Source organism: Geospiza fortis, unplaced genomic scaffold (genome assembly GCF_000277835.1).
Source record: "Geospiza fortis unplaced genomic scaffold, GeoFor_1.0 scaffold179, whole genome shotgun sequence".
NCBI classification, from domain to species: Eukaryota; Metazoa; Chordata; class Aves; order Passeriformes; family Thraupidae; genus Geospiza; species Geospiza fortis.
In genome coordinates this window covers 189327-204144 of record NW_005054533.1, presented here as the reverse complement: position 1 = coordinate 204144, position 14818 = coordinate 189327, and the positions used below count along the sequence as shown (strand labels likewise).

At 43.1% G+C, this 14818-nt stretch overlaps 1 protein-coding gene across 1 annotated transcript in view; it reads right to left on the bottom strand.

Moving 5' to 3' along the window:
• The window catches only part of AGAP1 (ArfGAP with GTPase domain, ankyrin repeat and PH domain 1), a gene marked incomplete at its 3' end in the record, with an annotated part of 314049 nt that extends 299237 nt beyond the window's left edge, over positions 1-14812 (bottom strand). The window contains exon 1 of the mRNA XM_031063812.1: positions 14676-14812. The remainder of the gene's footprint in view (positions 1-14675) is intronic.
• Positions 14813-14818: the final 6 nt, after the last annotated feature.

The window sequence follows — 14818 nt, the reverse complement described above, 5'->3', positions numbered from 1 at the left end:
TTCCCCCCCCCCCCCCCATCACTCTCAGCATCTTTATTTATTATTAATCAGGTCTCATCTGCTCAATACATCATTTCCATAAGATTAGCAATCAGCCACATGTTATAAGAAGACAACAAATTCCAAGTCCTTTTCTCAACATAAAGCTTCCACCTCCTCAAGAGTAAACAAAGAGCAGAAGCTCAAACAGTTTGTTGCCTTTATGCAAGTCAGCCCCTGGATGAAAAACATGTTACAGAGAACAGATCTGATTTTCAATCTCAATTATTTCCATCTTATACCACAATTTGTCATTAGCCCTTATCTATTACTTCTTAGGAATACTCCCCATCACCTGCCACTTGAATGCAACATAAATACAAGAAATTTGATTTACTGTTCTTTTAAAGGAATTAATACACTGGGTTTTATTTTAAACAGGTAAAAGTTAACTCCAAATTCATACATTTGCTGACAAGTGGATGTAAGAAGCAATTTTAAAAAGTGCCAAGCAGTTAAAAATATTTGCTTTTACATCAGCTGCTCATTATTACATAGCACACATAGATGTCTAAATATAGAAATTGGTCTGAAAGTTGGCAATCACAGGGACCAGAAGCAGAACCGGATCCAGCAAATCCCTTCACAACATTCAAGCACACTAAAGTGATAATCCAGAAGCCTTCAAAATTCTCTCAAGTTATGTCATTTTACTTCCTATCTCAAAGTCTTCCAGAACAGCTGTTTGTCCTTGACTATTACAAGAATTTGGTTTCTTTTTGCTTCCAAAAGCCAACAGCCTGCAAGTACTCAAGAAGTCTGGGAGAGTAAAAGCAATGTACACTGAAGCTGCTGCATTCCAGCCATCACCTATGTTTGTCCTGCTTGGAGGCAAATTGAGCAAAAAATGCTCCCTGCAAGTGAGGAAACCACTCACTATCCCATGGCTCAAGCATATACAGCTATCTTGACCATTGAGATCCATTCTTACAGCTCTACAGGAATTACTTACAAGCTATTACAGCTAGAAAACAAATCTCACACTCTCTCCCCATGATGGTCACATCCCTCATCAGCATCAGAGCTTCCACCTGCCCACATTCCCAAGGACATCAAACCTGAGTTCCCCCATACACAGCTCTCAGCCTTTCCAAGTCCATTGCTCTTCACTCAGGTGTTTTGGGTTACAGACAGACATCTCCATGTACATTTTTAGCAACTGATTCAAGTTCCAGGGCCAGCAGCAACCACACTGGGCTTTCAGTTCCCTCTGCTCAATGTGGAATTGCTCCTGCAGTAGCTTGGCCACAGCACCCAAAACACAAAATCCACCATGGATGCCAACAGATGAGCCACTGTCACTACTACAGAGGCCACATTTTCAATATGCTTACTCTACTATCTCCTAAGACTCAGGTTTTACATTCTGCTTTAAAAACTGGACCAAAATTAGTCTTGTCTAATTCTTTGCTTTTTTATTATTTGAGTCTGTATAGGATGGTAATACAACAACAATTTGGCAATACAAAATCTAGAGGACAGTTCATAATCAGTATTATCGTGTAAGACGATCACTGCTGATCATGTTGCCATCACTGCTGCTTTTCTACACCTTTATGTAAATTTCAATCAAGTATCTTCAAGTTGAAGCCCCCTGCACTTGTTCTTGATTTTAGTTTTCAACTCCTGAATCTGTCAGAAGTGCCTGTTACATCCACAGGTAACAATTTTCCTCAATCCAGAGGTGATCCTCAGAGCAGATACATCACACAAGCCAAGGACCCAAGAGTGGTTACAATAAAAACCAACCCAAACAAAGAGTCACAGGGTAGGAGAGGGTTTTTCTGGCACTCTGCAGTGCTCTCCACACACTATTCCCAGTGAAACCTATACCTTAATCTCTGTCCAGGGAATATATTACCCTGAGGACAAAAAATGTCCAGTCTCTGCTGACATACCTAGCTAGGAACAGCCTTTTTATTGATGGCATCAAGTTCACAGAGGCAAACAAGAGACAGAGGCACTGTTCATTCTCAGGAAGAACACAGATTTACACAACTGTTTGTAGCAGGTTGTTGTTTCGGATTTTTTTTTTTACTTACATCTTCAATGATCTTGTTTGAAAAAAGATCTAATCCCATTTGTAACTGTAATTTATCCATATTTCATTTCCCTAATGTGGCATCACTCACCAGCTTTTATCAAATATCACCACTTACCTAGCAGGCAATATTTCTACCTGCTGAGTAGAGAAACAGTGTGAGAACCACACAAAACCAGCTGCAGAATGTCAGGCAAGGAGGAGAAATGTCTCCACGTTGCATGGTAACACAGGTTCCTCTGACAGCCCCTTTCAGTGGAATTCAGGAATACCAGACAACTTCTAAAACACTCCAGTGCTGCTTTCTTCCAAGATGATGGTATTTGTATTCAAGCTTCTAGCAGGTAGCTGGTTCAGCCTGAGTACACCACCTTATTTACATATTAATTTCAAAAATAATCATCCAAAACACCGGCAGTAGTTACCTGCATCCCTACAAATTCTGACAAAAATTTTTTTCCCCATTTATCAACCAGGATTTTAAAAAAGCTATTGGCCTACTTAGCAAATCAAGGGATATAAATGTGAGCTTCAATTTTAATAACATGTCATTACCTAACAACAAGTAATCCCTAAAGGGACATATTTGCACTTTTTAGGTCACTGAGGTATTTTGCCTCTTGCTGTTGACAGGCTGTATTCAAATCACAGCCAAACACCTGTATTTAAATGCTTTTTGCTTCCAAATTGACTAATTTCTTTCAGCTGTCTGTAATCTCGTTTCAGTGCTTGCTGTGAGAGCAAGCCAGTCAGGCTCAAATTAGAAAATTTGATATGATTAAAGTGTCTAAATCACCTTGAAATATTAAGTTTGAGATAGATTAATGTTCATTTTGTCAAACACCCACTTTAATCCAATATCTTACAGAAGCAAAGCAATCCTCCCCATTCACACAGAGCAGGCTGTACAATTCTCAATCTGAAGAATCAGCTCCCTCCTGAAACAGCTCTTGTCTTATTTAAGAAAAGGTAAAAGTCATCTCTTCAGACTACTGCATTCCATAATCTAACATCAGGATTTTCCCTATCAGCCTGGAAATACAAAATCTCTCTGGTTTATATTAAACTTCATTGGTTTGCACAGTAAAATAGTCAAAGCACATATCCTCTACCAGAATCACAGCCAAAATACCTTCTTTATCCCAACATTGCATGAATATCTCCATTTTATCTTCCTTATGTTTTCCCACTGCAGTTTTTGCTGCACTGACATCACCACGACCAACTCAAAAGGCACACCGTGTTTTCCATTACATAAACCTGCACAGACAGACATACTCTGCCTTCACCATATAGATAACACATAAAAACTATTACCATATAGATGACGGCAATTTTCCAGTTTAAAGGGGAGGGGAAGCATGTTCTGAAATATTTTTTCAGCTGTTGTTTAAATCCCACAAAGAACAACAACGAGACTACATGAAAGCCACTGAATTTCTCCTTTAACATTACAGGGACTAAAATGGACCAGCACTTGAATTCGGCATTTAAAACAAAACAAGGGCCCCCAATTGTTTACATTCGTCTGCAGACCAGTTTTAAAACACATGTAATGCTCCATCCTAAAAGCTTTTGTCAGATAATTTGGAGAGGATTAGCAAGTGAGCAATTAGTACATGCAGTTCACATCAACCACCACGCCAATTAGCATCATAAATCAAACCAGCAATCCTCTGACTGAATCCTATTATGCGGGCAGCAAGATGTTCCAGTAAGCAAAATATTCCCAGAGAAGTGATGTCTCTTCCTGGAAGCCACCTAGGGCTCCTGAGCTCAGCTCCAATACTACCTTGATCAGCTATGAGGCAGCTATCGAGGCAGGTGTCTGCTGTCGGTACTGATCACCTGGCACCCAGATACCGACCCACATCCTCCCTCCAGCTCAGGGGTCACACCCGGGTACTCAGTGCAGCTTTTTGCTGCAGCAAGCTGTGCCCCACCCTACCTAAAGTTCATTTTCAAAGAAGCCAACAGCCGGATCCTTCCATGCATAAACTGATGCACTGTTCTACATCCAGATGCTCTTAAATGCCACAACCTCATAGCGGTGAGGCATTTTTGAAGCTTAATTAATGCAGGTTAAAATTAGACTCTTATTTTGCATGAGAAAAATAATGAAAGGGGACTAAATGGATGAGTTGCCTCAGGGTATAGGAATCGTTTTCCTCAGCTTGTTTCTGCTCCTCCCTGCTTTCATTTACTCAGTTCCAAGGGTGGAACTACAGACTGCCATTCAAGTAGCAGAACTGCCATGGAAAAATGATAAACCACTCCAGCCAGGTCCCACCTGCACTCAGGCTGCAGCTATAGATTTTGCTGTATTCAGAACATACCTGCACAATCGTCAATTCTTACAGTCTCATCATCAATCATTCATGTCACCACCCTGTGCAGTGGGGCTCAGAAGCTGGCCCAGGGACTCCCAGAGATCTTTCAACCCCAAGCCTGAACAGCAATCCAAAACTAATTTTAGGCAGGAAAACTATTACTCGGCTTATTCACAGTGGAAAGAAAATAATCCTATTAATTCTTTAGCATGTATTGAAAATATGAACAAAGCTTTACTACAAAAGCACTTTAAACTCTGCTACATCATTGATTTTATGTTCATGACAGCAATGGTACATTATTTTCCTTCATTGTCATTCTTTATTAGATTTGATAGTTGACAATTGTACCCTTGGTAGCACAACCAATAACACCTTCTGGCCAGAAACAGAGATAGTACAATTCATGACAAAGTGATTTTTATTATCAGAATCCTCACAATCAAATACATCTCTTAAGACTTTCCAAGCTATCATTCTAGTTTTAGTGCTCAACAGTGATCCAAATCAGAGATTTACAGCCCATCTTTCTCTCTCTCCATACCTGCTCCATAACCTGCCTCCCACAGCAGCAGATATTAAGCTGTATGTCACTTCAGTGATAGTAAGTGCCTATCTCTGACTTTGGATTATTTCTTAGCAGGCCAAATTTGTCATGTCACATCACCTCACCTAAATATAAACACCTACCAGGCCTCTCCATGAGCTGTACTATGGCTGTAACAGTTTACTATGACTTAATATTAATTAATGTTTTCTCTTTCCACATCAGGAACAACTCGGTCACTGAAGCCTAACTCAGACCATTACATAAATTTACAAAAGAAAATACATCAATATTCTAACCTAAGAATCCAATGGCAGCTCAATTACTCCTTCTTGCTATTCCAGCATTACTAAACGGATGAAATGAGTTTCCAAGAGATCCTTTGCACCCTGCAGTCAGATCAACTTTTTGAAAGCAGCACAGGTAATTTCTTAGGCCAAGTCTATGACAAGAAGTGCCATTGGTTCCTGCCATAAATTGGCTTTATAGATTTCTTGGCTGCATTTGTGTGCTTCAGCTGCCACGGGAAGGCTGAGGGATGACCTGATTTTTGCCTTGGAGACATGAAAATTACTATAAACGTTCAAGCCACCTCAAGGAATTTCAGTGAATGAGTAATTCTGGCTGTAACAGTATAGAAAGCAGGTGGGAAAAGGACCATTCCATCAATTTGCACCTGCTAACCTAGTTCAGAGCAGCAGATTTAAACTGCAAAGCCACAATCATTTTTATGCTTTGAGAACACTCCTAGATCCTTTCTACAATGCATTTACATAGCTCTAAAACTACCCTCCCTAAGTTTCTAGGCAAGCCTACTTAAGATTGTTTCCTGGACCTGGCCATGTATTTCAACTTCATGTTTATCAAACCATCCACAGCCTTAGACATTTCAATCTCCTCCTCACCTCCCCAGTTATGGAGCATTTCCCTGTTTGGCACTGATCTATCTTTGAGGAAATTCACTGCTGGATGAAAAACAGCAGCTGTCCAAACACTGTCTGATCTTGCACAGCAAGGTCACCCTCCAGAACCACAGAATCTCCTGAGCTGGAATAATCCTGATCCACAAGGATCATTGATCCAACTCCTGGTCCTGCACAGACACCCCAACAATCCCACCCTGGGCATCCCTGGGAGAGTTGTCCAAACCCTCCTGGAGCTCTGGCAGCCTTGGCGCTGTCCCCATTCCCTGGGGAGCCTGAGCAGTGCCCAGCACCCTCTGGGAGAAGAGCCTTTTCCTAAAATCCAACCTAAACATCATCAATGCAGCTTTGAGCTGTTAGAGATGCTCTAACAAAGGGTTCCACAGATACTGGGGAGAATTTAGGGGGGAAAAAAAAGAAAAATAGGACAAGTTCAACACTAAAACTTCCAAGTCCAAGATTATCCCAACCAGGCACAAAATTCCTCATTTGTCCACTGGCCATCTCTAAATTCACATGCCAGGCACCTGAGCTGGGATGTTGCCCAAGTGATGCAGACAGCTCCTGGCACACAAGGGGTTAACTCGGACACAGCAGCACTTGCCTGGTTAAATAGGATCCATTTAAATGATTGCTGTCTGGGCATTCCAGTGCCATGCTTTTAGCATATTTCCTCTGGAGAGCACAGTTGCTGTGATACCAAAAAGACAGGCGTCCTGGCTGCTGTCCTGAGCATGAGAAGCTCAAACAAAGATAAGGATCTCTCACATTCGAACCTGCTGTATCTGTATAACCCAGTCCTGATGCCACAATACCCTGCCACAGTGACTGCCTGGCTGTGTCATCCCTCCCTCTGGTTATGGAACTGGAGAAGGCAGTTGTAAATTATAGAGACAGTGGTAGAATTAATAAGGAATTTACTAAAAGGAACAGCATCTGTGGTTTTAGTTTAATAGAAAATGTAAGCACTACCAAGTCGAGGTTTTGAGTTAAGTCATGTTGAGCATTGATTTGGTCTAAGCTATAAACAGTCCCTCAATCCCTTTAAAACAATGAGAAAAAATTGAAAATTTAAGCTTCTCACAGACAAACACAAAGCAATACACACAAAGCTATAGATTGAATTCCAGTGCTCCCCAGAGTCCCTTTACTTGCCTGTATCTTTCTTTGGGATAAAAGGGGAAGTTACCAAACAAAGTAACTGTCTCATCATTGGGTTTACATTCATTATCCCACTATGAAAACTAGTAAAGCTACAAAGGAAACAGTGAAATTACATCTTTCACACAGATCAACCCTGTGGTTTTAGCTCTGGCTTCCTGAAGTGGTTAACTGAAGCTTATTTAAGCAGTAAGAAAGAAAAGTGAAAGAACAAGTCATTCTCTGGTTTAGAAATGCACCACTATCTTAACACCCTGTCATCTGTACCACTATGCAGGCTCCAAATAGATTAGTCAGGATCCTGAAATTGCATTAATGAGGCTGAATGTGCACATACTGATTAAGTAACACATCTGCTTCTACCCACTTAAGAAAAAAATGATTAAATACTTCCAGAGGGCTTTGGAATTGCCAGATGCCCACAATGGACTCACCACCACCAAGGAAACCTGACATCCTCACCGTTTCCACCTCGGGACTAAATTTAAAACAAACTTTCTAAGAAATCATAGACTCCTGGTAGCCAAAATACATCTAAGTGAGACATTACCTTATTTCTAACATAAATCACAAGATTTATGCTGCATTTATAACTTTAACACAATTACAAGAGAAGCACAAATTAACTGCAAACAACTTCAAAACCTACTAGGAAGGAGTTGAAAAGTCTCTCCTTATAGACACCAGGTTAAAATCACCCTCCTTTTCAGTCTCCATTGGTACAGAAATCACAAAAGTCAAACATCAAAAATCAGCAACATCCCAACTTGTCCACATCTGGCACTGCCTTTGCTCTGTTTCATGGTGTGAGGACAGGCAGGAACACAAAAGAGAAGCTGAGCCACAGTTCTCCCTCAATACAGGTGACTCAAAGTACAAACAGTGCTTGAAGGCAGTCAAGGACAAAAACTAATATAACAGAAGACAAATCTCTTACTCCCACAGACATCAGGATTATCAAAACTATTGAATATACCACTTGCTGTTTCAGAACAGAAAACTTTATCCACTTTAGATTACTAAGCAATCATTTTGGATTTGTTCCACAACTGATAGAAAGCCGTGTGTACGAAGGTCACCCAGAAAACCCCTCACATAAAAACTAACAATTGCAGAAAGGGATGTTTGAAATGCACTGTCAGCAAAAGGTCACACAGTTGAGATGCAACTGAGTTCTGAGATTTTTCTGGAGCTTATATTACCTTTTCTTCAAAGATTTGCTAAAAATATCAACACTACCATTCACCTTGCTCATTGGTAAGGACAAAACCAATCCCAGTGGTGACGCAGCAGAGAACAGAGTATTCCTGAAGTCTGGGGAGTTGTTCAACTGCCTGGCACTACTCCAAGCCTCTTTCATTAGCCAAAAAGAATGTGGGATTTTTAAATTTCACTTACAAACATACTGCAGCCTTATAGTTATAAGTGCATCCCTTAAATATTAGCAATTAATGACATAATTGAGGTGGGAATACGAGGTTTCACAGCATGATCAAAGATACAAACCTCAAAGATACAACTCCTTCAGGTGGCTAAGTTAAGGCTAAGCCTATGGCTACTTCAAGTGCTGGAAAAGAAGCACTTCTCCTAATTGGAAGATAAGTCCTGTGAAGACACTTAGCTTGAGCACCGCTGTCACCTCCCGGAAACCACAACAGCCATTTGTTAGTGCTCAGTACAATGCAGAACACAAACACAGCAGCAACCCAGCTTCCAAAGTGTTTCCTTTTCCCAAGAGCCCGAGCTGAGCAAAAGCAAATCCAATGGGCTATCTGCTGCACCGCCGAGTGCCCCTCTTAGGGAGCAGGACTCATTTGCCAATTTAAATAGAAATAAAAACAGTGGTATGTATACACAGCAGCACGAACCCTTGTATCAGCATTATTGCCTGCTGCTTTCAACTAATCCCCCTAAGCAAACGGTGGAGAAGGCCGAGCACACTCCCTGAAAACTCCAAAGCCTCACTACACGTTTGCTCCGTCAACATCAGCTGATCTACAGCAGGTCTCCTTTTGTGCCCCGGGGAAAGAAGTTATCCTCACCAGTTAATGGTTTAAGGCTTTCCTCTTGATCTGCAAGTCTCCTGCGCTTGCTCAAAAGCAGCTGATATTTAATCATGCAGCTTTTGCAGAGAACAGCAGTGAAGCATATAATTTAAAGCCAGAATAAGACATTCCAGGAACTTCAGACACAACTATCAAACCTAGTTTTTAGTTTACTCTGCAAGTACAGTTAATATCACACATTTGAGTGTTCTCATTTACCCACACGTTGGAGTCTGACATCCTCAGCATTAAAAAGAAATATCTTTCCATTTGCATATGAGCCACACAAACAGCAAAACACATGCTGCATTCACCAACTTCTTCACACTGCAGGCCTACAGACAACAAGAGTAGATCACAGAATGGTTTGGAACGGACCTTCACGATCATCAAATTCCACCCCCTGCCACGGGCAGGGACCATCCCACTATGCCAGGTTGCTCCAAGCCCTGTCCAGCCTGGCCTTGGGCACTTCCAGGGATCCAGGGGCAGCCACAGCTGCTCTGGGCACCCAGTGCCAGGGCCTCAGCACCTTCTGAATGTTACCTTTGAGGCAGGTTAACAGCTCAGGGCATGAAGTTTCAGGCACACAATCAGCAGAAAAGTGCATTAAGAGACCTGTCCCCAGCACGTTGCCCTAGCTGTGACAGGAAACAATCCTCACCCAAGTCGACGCTCACCATGTTTGTGCAAGCTCAGAATTTACCAGGATACACTTACTCACCAGCTCTGTGGGCAGATTCCCCACACCTGAATCACCTAGACTTAATCCCTCAGCAAACCAACAAAACCAGCACATTGCCATGCTCTGTTGTGCTCAGCCAGCAAACTGAAACAAGATGGCTGTTGGGAGAATCAGATTGATCTGTCAAATTACACAGTTTGAGCCACAGTTCCAAGATGCAAACATAACAAAAGCTCAAAGAGGCCAATTGCTATTGTGGTTTCTAGATGCAATTGTTTTATGTGATTTTCTGAGGGTTTCTTCAGCTTTGGTCAGTGATGCCTAAATAGCTGAACTATGCCACCGTTCCTTTGATGTGCTGAAATAATAGGGCAAGTACCCAGAGACTCCCAGAATGGTTTGGGCTGGAAGGGACCTTAAAGCCCATCCCATTGCACCCCCTGCCATGGGCAGGGACACCTTCCACTACCCCAGGTTGCTCCAAGCCCTGCCTAAGCTGGCCTGGAACAGTTACAGTCTTGTATTTCCCTAGAGAGAACAATGCTTTTGCAGCACAGGCATTTTTCAAGTAACTAGTCTCAGCCTTCAATAGCAGCAGAAGTGTTAAGACACCACTGCTGCCTCAACTCAAGACTGAGTATAGCTCCTGCTGTAACATTGCTCTCAACAGACTCAATGCCAGCATCCAAGGGGCTGTAAAGTTGGAGAGCTACAACAACCAGATGCCTCTAAGGCTCATGTACTTCAAGAGTTTTACCTCCACCCTGAATTACTTTATTTTCAGCAAACAGTACTTTTAAAAGTGACCAGAAGGAAAAAAATAAATCAAGGTTTGTACCTTCTCCCATTTTCTCCCACCCACATGCTTGCCAGTGTATCTTTGCACTGCCTTGAGCAAGTTATTTCCAATGTACAATCTCATTTCCCCTAAGACTTAGATTATTTCTTCATAATCACATAATCATCATTTCAAAATTAAAACTAGCATGTACAGCATACCTTTTTAAAAATTACTTTTAACAGAAAAACTAGAATAAAGATCACAAAATGCTCTGGAACACAGCAGTTCATACCTGCATGATGTCTGGTATGGCATTCTTACCAATTAAAGCAATAATTTCCCCTTAAATAAATAAAAATTACTTGAGATGCTCAACACGTGCTGCATCAGCATGTTAGTACTAAGTATATGAGTATTTTTATAGACTATTAATAATGTGTACATCATCTTGGCTGAAGTTTTTTAAAGTCTTTTCGTGAAGCATTAAAAATCAGATTTTTCACCATCTTCCCTTGGTTTTCCATCTTGCTAAAGTTTATAAAAATATAGTGCTGGTCTGAGCCTGGATGGTGAGAAACTGGAACTGACATATTCAGCTGTTACCCACCCTTGCAGATCACCACACCATGGAACCTCTGGATATTTTCAGTACCCCAAAGCCCACTGAAGGCAATTCACATTTTCTCTCCCTGTTTCTAAGCACACAACATACTTGCTATAAGGAATGTTTAATGTTGACCAAGCAGTGGTGCTGTGAACTACAGAACATGGGAAGGCAGATTTTACTATGGTAAAGTCTGTGTAACAGGATAATAATATTAATTACACCATCATTAAACTAATATAACAGTCTAAGTTACTGTAAAACGGATTGGTTACTTAGCATAAACTTCCTACAAAAAATACAGAACAAATGCTTTTCAACTGTTGGCTCTGCAACTCTGAGACATGCAAGAACCTGGAAGCAGCCCACTTTTATTTTAGCACCTTCATCCACTGAGGAAAAACTAATGAAGCACTATCCCCCAGAACTGTTTTATCCAGTATCACATGTAACTAGAATAACACAAGGCAAGAAATCTCTGTGCAAAAAAGTAAAGACAAATCAATCCAGCACCCAGTTGAGCACTTGCTCCCTTCATATTAGATAGCACTCTTGCACTTGAATATAAACAACACTGCAGAGGGGGGAGTTTGAATTTCAGATTATTTCAACAATCTTTGGTCCAGCAGTATGCCCAGACACCCCTATGAACTCCAAATGTAAAAAGGAAGAGGGTTGACATTGCCAATAAAACCTGAAGTGCTGGAAAGACACTGCCACTCTACGTAGGAAAGAAAACTCTAGGAATCAGTAATAGGAACTCCACTTCACTGAAAGTCCCAAATTGCTTAAAATTCCAAGCATGTTCTTCTCCAGAGCTGTCAAACCTCTCTTGAGCAGGAGAGTATTAAATGAGCAGTTCAAGGAGCACATGTAGGTTGGAGTTGATGTTAAAAGCAGCCTGAACTTAACAAGACTATACTCTTCTCTTTATGGGGTACAGTTCTCCTTGCAGTGGAAGGAACTCTTCCAGGAAGTCACTTTATATTTTCTCACAGCAGCCACATGCCAACCACACCACAATTCCTGTCAGTGAACCTCAAGTACCCTGAGGTTAAAAGATTTTGTGATTTGGGGAGTTATCAGCACAACACTAAGCTCTTTGCAGCAAAACTGGAAGGCAACCACCACAACCCAAATGTCTGTTTTTCCTATATGCAACACATGGCACTACCACACAGATTTAAAAGCTGCTATCAGTGAGAAAGAGTTAGCTAAAGGAGGTTTACCAAAAAACACAGCCTGGTGGAGTTGTAATCCAAAGGGGTGAGGAGTTGTTGTTTACCTCTAACTCTGTAACTATTCAATTTTTAAATATTTAAGAGCTAGCTGAAGAGCCCTCAGAAGACATACAATACACTCATTTTCTAGATAAATCGTTCCCAGCTATCAGAGCTACTGCTCTCATGACTCAGTGTCCAATAAAAGTTAGACAGCAAATTATCTGTGAAGGTTTTACTCATCCTCTCAGCTCTTGAAACATGTTTTTTAGAGTGCTATTTTGGTTTTCAAGTCTTTGTGATTGACAAACGAGCTGAGCCACAGTTAGGTAACAGAAATCATTAATACATGAAAAGACTATCAGGAGTCACATGCTAAGGAGATAACTACATCCAGTGCTCCACATCCTCCTCCCACTTCCACACAAGCTTGGCACATCACTGGAGCCCAAGCATCTTATTCACAAACACATTTACACCACGGAAACATGTATTAATTACCACTTGAAAAAACACTCTGCTGCAGGCATCATCCATCCCACAGAAATCCAAACAGCAGCAGCACGGAGAAGGGGACAGTGCTTCCCAGCAGATGTATTAATAAGTTTTAAACTCCTCAGGAGATGAAAGAAAAGGCAAAGCACCCGCAGGAGGGGACAGCCCCACACCACAATCTCAGTAGTGACTGATAAAACAGAGAATATGCACAAATCTCCAGCACACACTTGGTCAGATGTAGATCTGAGTTGGGGACTGCTCTGTAATAAGTGACAGGCACTGCCAGCCTCCCTGCCATGCCACACAACACACTAACCCCAAAATGTTAACTGCAAGAGCCAGGATGTCTGTCTATTCAAGCTCCACTGCTTCAGAGGCACACAAATAAATCTTTCAGGCAACAATCTCAATAGCAGCTTTTCCATCGGGACTTTTTGATTACATATCATTTAAAGAGCAGCTAGGCCATCAACACAAGACAGTTTTAGGCAGCTCTATCTCAGCTGCTGTACATCACACTCTGCTACCTTGAATCCCTTCCAAAACAGCGCCAGGATACTCCAGTTGGAAAAGCACATGATGTGAAGCTCAGCAAGTTATCATGCAAAATAAGTCATAAATTTCTCCACAAAATACATATTCCTAGCCAATACCGTTTGCTCTTTTGAACTGCACCGACAGTTAAAAAATATCTGCACACTTCCCTACGCTGGTGATTTCTTTCCTTACTTTGTGCATCCTAAGCAGTTCAAGCCTCTGTAGTGCTCCTGCGGGGATACACGCACATAAATCTAAGCTTAGAGGGCTGTTATCTCCATCTTGCCTCCCGACCTGCTTTTACACTACTGCACAGACCGACACCGCTCCGTAACCCAGCAGCACGTCTTGTTTACCCGCTTCACACCACCAAACCACAGCCCCACACTGTCTCCGTCACATGCTGCAGGCAGCGCCGGAGAAAATTTCATTTTCCCGAACTCTTCCGCAGGCAAAGCGAGCATCACCCTTCCCACCGTACCCCAGCCCGAAGGAGCCCGCTGCTCTCCCGCACAGCAGCAGCGGACGAGGAGCAGAACAACTTCTAAACCCCAGAAATCCCAACAGAGGGATCCCAAACCCCACAAATCCCACCCGGGACATGCAGCGCCGAGGAAATGATGGGGACCAAGCGGGAACACCTCCTGCTCCCTGAAAACACCAGCCACGAGGGGTGGAGGAAGGAAGGGCAGGCAGGCAGGAGCGGGGAGGCAGCTGCTCCCCAAAACCCGCGGGCATGGGCTGGGGGGCACGGGCGAAGGGGGAGATGGAGGGAGTGGGGAGCAGGACCATGGGCTTGCGAGATGAGGGGGAGTAAGACCATGGAGGAGGGGACAGGGCTATTTACGGGGTGGCAATGATGGGGAAGAAGGGGACCAGGGAGGGAGGGGTAAGAAACAGAGCCATGGTCTTGAGGAGGTCTGGGAGGGGATGGATAAACAGAGCCGTGGTCTTGGAGAAGGAGGGGGGGATGTGAATAAACAGAGCCATGCGCTGGGGGAGGCTTGAGACGGAGAACAGGACTGGCGGACGTTTGGTGCGGGGGAGCAGAGCAGAGGGCTGCGGGAGGGTTTCGGGGCGCAGGGCCATGGGCTGGGGAGGCTTTGGGGGGAGCACAGCGCCATGGGCTGGGGAGGTTTTGGAGCATGCAGGGCCAGGGGTTGGGGGAGGTTTTGGGGGATGCAGGGCCAGGGGTTGGGGGAGGTTTTGGGGCACCGTGCGCCGCTCGCTCCCTCTCCCCGCCGTGCCGGGGCCGCCGTCTCACCTTCGATAGCGATGACATGCTCGCGGATCTGGTTCTGCAGCACGGGCTCCTCCACCCGCTCCAGCAGCTCGTAGATGGAGTAGATGTTGGGGTGCACCGACTCGAAGCGCTGGATCTCGGCCCCGATGGCTGCCGAGTTCGCC